Source organism: Arachis duranensis, chromosome 3 (assembly GCF_000817695.3).
Source record: "Arachis duranensis cultivar V14167 chromosome 3, aradu.V14167.gnm2.J7QH, whole genome shotgun sequence".
Lineage (NCBI taxonomy): Eukaryota > Viridiplantae > Streptophyta > Magnoliopsida > Fabales > Fabaceae > Arachis > Arachis duranensis.
Window position 1 is genome coordinate 30,086,965 of NC_029774.3, and position 7,750 is coordinate 30,094,714.

The following is a 7,750-nucleotide window of genomic DNA, read 5'->3' on the forward strand; positions in this document are numbered from 1 at the left end:
CCTTGCCTTTTGGTTTTAAGGGCTATTGGCTTTTTCTGCTTGCTTTTTCTTTTTCTTTCTAATTTTTTTCGCCACTTTTTTTTTCACAAGCTTTTACTTTTTCACTGCTTTTTCTTGCTTCAAGATTCAATTTTCATGATTTTTCAGATTGTCAATAACATTCTCTTTGTTCATCATTCTTTCAAGAGCCAATAATTTTAACATTCATAAACAACAAGATCAAAATTATACACTATTCAAGCATTCATTCAGAAAATAAAAAGTATTGTCACCACATCAATATAATTAAACTAAATTCAAGGATAATTTCGAAATTCATGTACTTCTTGTTCTATTGAATTAGAAACATTTTTCATTTAAGAGAGGTGAAGGATTCATGGAATTATTTATAGCCTTAAGACATAGTTACTCAATACTAATGATCATGAGGTAGAGACACAAAACATAGATGACATAATAAGCATAAAAACCGAAAAACAGAAAAATAAGAACAAGGAATGAATCCACCTTAGTGATGGTGGCGCTTTCTTCTTGAAGAACCAATGATGTCCTTGAGTTCTTCTATGTCTCTTCCTTGCCTTTGTTGCTCCTCCCTCATTGCTCTTTGATCTTCTCTAATTTCATGGAGAATGATGGAGTGCTCTTGATGTTCAACCCTTAATTGATCCATATTGTAACTCAAATCTTCAAGAGAAGTGTTGAGTTGTTTCCAACAGTTGTTGGGAGGAAAGTGCATCCCTTTAGGCATCTCCGAGATTTCTTGGTGATGAGCTTCCTCATGCGTCTCTTGGGTTCCATGAGTGGGCTCTCTTGTTTGCTCCATCCTTTTCTTAGTGATGGACTTGTCCTCCTCAATGGGGATATCTCCTTCTATGATGACTCCAACTGAGTAACATAGATGGAAAATAAGATGAGGAAAAGCTAGCTTTGCCAAGGTAGAGGGCTTTTCGGCTATTTTGTAGAATTCAAGGGAGATGAATTCATGAACTTCTACTTCCTCTCCATTCATGATGCTATGAATCATGATGGCCCGATCCTCAGTAACTTCAGATCGGTTGCTAGTGGGGATGATGGAGCGTTGGATGAACTACAACCATCCTCTAGCCACAGGCTTGAGGTCCAGTCTTTTTAATTAAACCGACTTGCCTTTGGAGTCTCTTTTCCATTAAGCTCCTTCAACACATATGTCCCTAAGGACTTGGTCCAACCTTTGATCAAAGTTGACCCTTCTTGTGTAGGGGTGTGCATCTCCTTGCATCATGGGCAAGTTGAATGCCAACCTCACATTTTCTGGACTAAAATCTAAGTATTTCTCCCGAACCATTGTAAGATAGTTCTTTGGATTCGGGTTCATACTTTGATCATGGTTTCTAGTGATGCATGCGTTGGCATATAACTCTTGAACCATCAAGATTCTGACTTGTTGAATGGGGTTGGTCAGAACTTCCCAACTTCTTCTTTGAATCTCATGTCGGATCTCCGGAAACTCATTTTTCTTGAGCTTGAAAGGGACCTCGGGAATCACCTTCTTCTTAGCCACAACATCATAGAAGTGGTCTTGATGGGCTTTGGAGATGAATCTCTCCATCTCCTATGACTCGAAAGTGGAAGCTTTTGTCTTTCCTTTCCCTTTTCTAGAGGTTTCTTCAGCTTTAGGTGCCATCAATGGTAATGGAAAAACAAAAATCTTATGCTTTTACCACACCAAACTTAGAATATTGCTTGCCCTCGAGCAAGAGAAGAAAGAAAAGAAGAAGAAGAAGAGAAAATATAGAGGAGAGTGGAAAAAGGTGTATTCAGCCAAGGTATAGGAGAGGGAGTTGTGTTGTGTGAAATTTAAGGAGAATAGAAGGGTTTATATAGTGAGGGGTGAGAGAGTAGGTGCGGCCATTTAGGATGGGTTTGGGTGGGAAATAAATTTTGAATTTTGAAGGTAGGTGGGGTTTATGGGGAAGAGTGGATGGATGTGAGGGGTGAAGGGGGTAATTGGGAAGAGAGATTGAGGTGATTGGTGAAAGGTTTTGGGGAAGAGTGTTTATTGGAAAGAGAGGATGAATGTTGAGAAGAGGGGAGAATATGGTAAGTGGTGATCCTGTGGGGTCCACAGATCCTGAGATGATCCTGTGGGGTCCACAGATCCTGAGGTATCAAGGATTTACATCCCTGCACCAATTAGGCATGTACAATGCCTTTGCATGCAATTCTGGTGTTTAAACGCCGAGGTGATGCATGTTCTGGGCGTTCAACGCCCAACTGTAGCATGTTTCTAGCGTTGAACGCCAGTTCCATGCTTGTTTCTGGCGTTCAGCGCCAGCTCTCCTCAGGGTATATTCCTGGCGTTTAAACGCCAGGATGCTGCTTGTTTCTGGCGTTCAACGCCAGATCCATGCTCTGTTCTGGCATTGAACGCCAGCCAGATGCTCCTTACTGGCGTTTAAACGCCAATAAGTCCTTCCTCCAGAGTGTGATTTTTCTTCTGCTGTTTTTGATTCTGTTTTTAATTTTAATATTTTTTTCGTGACTCCACATGATCATGAACCTAATAAAACATAAAAGAATAATGAAAATAAAATAAAATTAGATAAATAAAAATTGGGTTGCCTTCCAATAAGCACTTCTTTAATGTCAATAGCTTGACAGTGGGCTCTCATGGAGCCTCACAGGTGATCAGGTCAATGTTGTAGACTCCCAACACCAAACTTAGAGTTTGGATGTGGGGATTCAACACCAAACTTAGAGTTTGGCTGTGGCCTCTCAAAATCAAACTTAGAGTTTGATTGTAGGGGCTTTGTTTGACTCTGTACTGAGAGAAGCTTTTCAGGCTTCCTCTCCATTGTTAAAGAAGAAGATTATTAAGCCTTAAACACAAGGTAGTCCCCATTTAATTGAAGGACTAATTCTCCTCTGTTAACATCTATCACAGCTCCTACTGTGGCTAGGAAAGGTCTTCCAAGGATGATGCATTCATCCTCCTCCTTCCTAGTGTCTAAGATTATGAAATCAGTAGGGATGTAAAGGCCTTCAACCTTTACCAACACGTCCTCTACCAATTCATAAGCTTATCTTACTGACTTATCTACCATTTATAATGAGAATAAAGCAGGCTGTATCTTAATGATCCCCAGCTTCTCCATTACAGAGAGTGGCATAAGATTTATGCCTGACCCTATGTCACACAGAGCTTTCTCAAAGGTCATGATGCCTATGGTACAGGGTATTACGAATTTGCTAGGATTTTGTCTCTTTTGAGGTAAAGTTTGTTGAACCCATGTATCTAGTTCACTAATGAGCAAGGGAGGTTCACCTTCCCAAGTCTCATTACCAAATAAGCATTCAGCTTCATGATAGCTCCTAGATATTGAGCAACTTTCTCTCCAGTTACATCTTCATCCTCTTCAGAGGAAGAATAGTCTTCAGAGCTCATGAATGGCAGAAAAAGGTTTAATGGAATCTCTATGGTCTCTATGTGAGCCTCAGATTCCTTTGGGTCCTCAATAGGGAACTCTTTCTTGGTTGGGAGACGTCCCATGAAGTCTTCCTCATTGGGATTCACGTCCTCCCCTTCCTCCTTGCATTCGGCCATATTGACTATATCAATGGCCTTGCACTCTCTCTTTGGATTCTCTTCTGTATTGCTTGGGAGAGTATTAGGAGGAGTTTCAGTGACTTTCTTACTCAGCTGGCCTACTTGTGCCTCCAAATTTCTTATGGAGGACCTTGTTTCACTCATGAAACTTAAAGTGGCCTTAGACAGATCAGAGACTAAGTTTGCTAAATTAGAGGTGCTCTGCTCAGAATTCTCTGTCTGTTGCTGAGAAGATGATGGGAAAGGCTTGCTATTGCTAAGCCTATTTCTTCCACCATTATTAAAGCCTTGTTGAGGCTTTTGTTGATCCTTCCATGAGAAATTTGGATGATTTCTCCATGATGAATTATAGGTGTTTCCATAAGGTTTACCCATGTAATTTACCTCTACCATGGCAGGGTTCTCAGGATCATAAGCTTCTTCTTCAAAAGATGCCTCTTTAGTACTGTTGGATGTATTTTGCCATCCATTCAGACCTTGAGAAATCATGTTGACTTGCTGACTCAATATTTTGTTCTGAGCCAATATGGCATTCAGAGCATCAATTTCAAGAACTCCCTTCCTTTGAGGCGTCCCATTATTCACAGAATTCCTCTCAGAAGTGTACATGAACTGGTTATTTGTAACCATGTCAATAAGTCCTTGAGTCTCTGCAGGCATTTTATTTAGGTGAATGGATCCACCTACAGAATGGTCCAGTAACATCTTAGAGAACTCAGATAGACCATAATAGAATATATCTATCATGGTCCATTCTGAAAACATGTCAGAAGGACATCTTTTGGTCATCTGCTTGTATCTTTCCCAAGCTTCATAGAGGGATTCACCATCTTTTTGTTTAAAGGTCTGAACATCCACTCTAAGCTTGCTCAGCTTTTGAGAGGAAAGAACTTAGCCAAGAAGGCCGTGACCAGCTTATCCCATGAGTCCAGGCTATCTTTAGGTTGTGAATCCAACCATGTTCTAGCTTTGTCTCTTATAGCAAAAGAGAAAAGCATGAGCCTAAAGACTTCAGGATCTACTCCATTAGTCTTAACAGTCTCACAGATCTGCAAGAACTCAGTTAAGAACTGGTAGGGATCTTCTGATGGAAGTCTATGAAACTTGCAGTTTTGTTGCATTAGAGCAACTAATTGAGGTTTCAGCTCAAAATTGTTTGCTCCAATGGCAGGAATTGAGATGCTTCTTCCATCAAACTTGGAAGTAGGTGCAGTATAATCACCAAGCATCCTTCTTGCATTATTGTTATTGGGTTTGACTGCCATATCCTTTTCTTGTTCGAAAATTTCAATAAGGTTGTCTCTGGATTGTTGTAATTTAGCTTCTCTTAGTTTCCTCTTCAGAGTCCTTTCAGGTTCTGGATCAGCTTCAACAAGAATGCCTTTTTTCTTGTTCCTGCTCATATGAAGGAGAAGAGAACAGAAAAAGAAGAGGAATCCTCTATGTCACAGTAAAGAGGTTCCTTATTATTAGTAGAAGAAGAAAGGGGATAAAGAAAGGAGAATCCAAACACAAGGGTGAGGATAAGGGCAGTGATTTGAGATGAAGAGAAGTGTTACTAAATGAATGAATAAATAGAATAAGATGAGAGACAGAAGTTTTCGAAAATAATTTTGAAAAGGAGTTAATGATTTTCAAAAATTAAGATAAGAAATAAAATTAAAATTAAAATTTAAAACAATTAAATAATTAAAAAGAATTTTTGAAAAAGACGGAGGTATTTTCGAAAATTAGAGAAAGAAAAGTTGTTAGGTGGTTTTGAAAAAGATAAGAAATAAACAAAAAGTCAAATAGTTAGTTGAAAAAGATTTGAAAGTCAATTTTGAAAAGATAAAAAGATAAGAAGATATTTTGAAATCAAATTTTTGAAAAAGATAAAATTTGAAAAAGATATGATAAATAGATATGATTAAAAAGATATGGCTGGAAAAGATTTAATTTTTAAAATTAAAATTAATTACTTAACTAACAAGAAACTAAAAGATAAGATTCTAGAATTTAAAGATTGAACCTTTCTTAACAAGAAAGTAACAAACTTCAAATTTTTGAATCAATCATATTAGTTATTAGGATAATTTTCGAAAATTTGAAATAAAATTAGGAAAAAGATTTTGAAAAATATTTTAAAGAATTTTTGAAAATTAATAAGAAAAATGAAAAAGATTTAATTTTTGAAAAAATTTTAAAAAGATAAGATTTTTAAAATTTGAAAATGTGACTTGACTTATAAGAAACAACTAATTTAAAAAAAATTGACTAAGTCAACCCAAATTTTTGAAATTTTGAGAGAAATAAGGAAAAGATATCTTTTTTATTTTTGAATTTTTAATGATGAGAGAGAAAAACATAAAAATGACCCAAAACAAAAAATTTTTGATCAAAATACTTAATGCATGCAAGAACACTATGAATGTCAAGATGAGCACCAAGAACACGTTGAAGATCATGATGAACATCAAGAAAAAAATTTTTGATGCAAAGAAAACATGCAAGACACCAAACTTAGAAATATTTAATGCTTGGACACTATGAATGCAAAAATGCACATGAAAAACAATAAAAGACACAAAACAAGAAAACATAAAGATCAAACAAGAAGACTTACCAAGAACAACTTGAAGATCATGAAGAACACTATGAATGCATGAATTTTCGAAAAATGCAAGAAATATTTTTAAAGCATGCTATTGACACCAAACTTAAAACATGACCCAAGACTCAAACAAGAATCACAAAATATTTTTGGTTTTTTTGATTTTATGATTTTTTTGTATTTTCTTTTATATATTTTTTTTCGAAAAACATATAGGAAAAAGAAAACAAGAAATTCAAAATTTTTAATAAGGATTCCAGGAATCTTTCAATGTTAGCCTAAAGCTCCAATCCAAGGGTTAGACATGACTTCATAGCCAGCCAGCTTTAGGATGGAATTACATGCATTGTGGTGATTAGTTGAAGCTTTAGTCCAAAAGAATTTGGATATGGCTTTACAGCCAGCCAGGCTTCAACATGCTTCATGAAGCTCTAGAATCCATTCTTAAAAATTCTGAAGCCATAAAATGATTTATTTTCAAAATATTTTTTTTCGAAAATAATTTTTGGGAAAAACGAAAACAAAGAAAAATTTTGAAAAATTTTTGAAAACTTTATGAAAAGAAGATTACCTAATCTGAGCAACAAGACGAACCGTTAGTTGTCCAAACTCGAACAATCCCTGGCAACGGCGCCAAAAACTTGGTGCACGAAATTGTGATCATCAACAATGGCGCCAAAAACTTGGTAGCGCTCTCAAATGTGAATCACACTTAGTCACAACTCCGCACAACTAACCAGCAAGTGCACTGGGTCATCCAAGTAATACCTTATGTGAGTAAGGGTCGATCCCACGGAGATTGTTGGTATGAAGCAAGCTATAGTCATCTTGTAAATCTCAGTTAGGCGGATAGTAAATGTTATGGAGTTTTTGAATAATAAATAAAGCAGAAAATAAAGATAGAGTTACTCATGTAATTCAATGGTGGGAATTTCAGATAAGTGTTTGGAGATGCTTGTCCCTATTGGATCTCGGCTTTCCTACTGCCTTCCTTCAATCCTTCTTATTCCTTTCCATGGCAAGATGTATGTAGGGCATCACTGTTGTCAATGGCTACGTCCCATCCTCTCAGTGAAAAAGGTCCAAATGCTCTGTCACGGCACGACTAATCATCTGTCGATTCTCGATCATGTTGGAATAAAATCCCTTGATTCTTTTGCATTTGTCATCACGCCCAACAATCACGAGTTTGAAGCTCGTCACAGTCATTCAATCCCTGAATCCTACTCGGAATACCACAGACAAGGTTTAGACTTTCCGAAACTCATGAATGCCACCATCAATCTAGCTTATACCACGAAGATTCTGATTAAGGAATCCAAGAGATATGCACCCGGTCGAAGGTAGAACGGAAGTGGTTGTCAGTCATGCGTTCATAGGTGAGAATGATGATGAGTGTCACGGATCATCACATTCATCATGTTGAAGTGCAACGAATATCTTAGAATAAGAATAAGCGGAATTGAATAGAAAATAGTAGTAACTGCATTAAACTTGAGGTACAGCAGAGCTCCACACCCTTAATCTATGGTGTGTAGAAACTCCACTGTTGAAAATACATAAGTGATGAA

The 7,750-nt window shown here is 37.0% G+C and overlaps 1 non-coding gene across 1 annotated transcript; it reads left to right on the forward strand.

Annotated features, from left to right (window-relative positions):
• The first annotated feature begins 4,349 nt into the window (after window positions 1-4,349).
• LOC127746085 (small nucleolar RNA R71) lies at window positions 4,350-4,453 on the forward strand. The gene has a single exon (XR_008007705.1). It is a non-coding gene; the product is annotated as a small nucleolar RNA R71 (small nucleolar RNA).
• The last annotated feature ends 3,297 nt before the right edge of the window (window positions 4,454-7,750 follow it).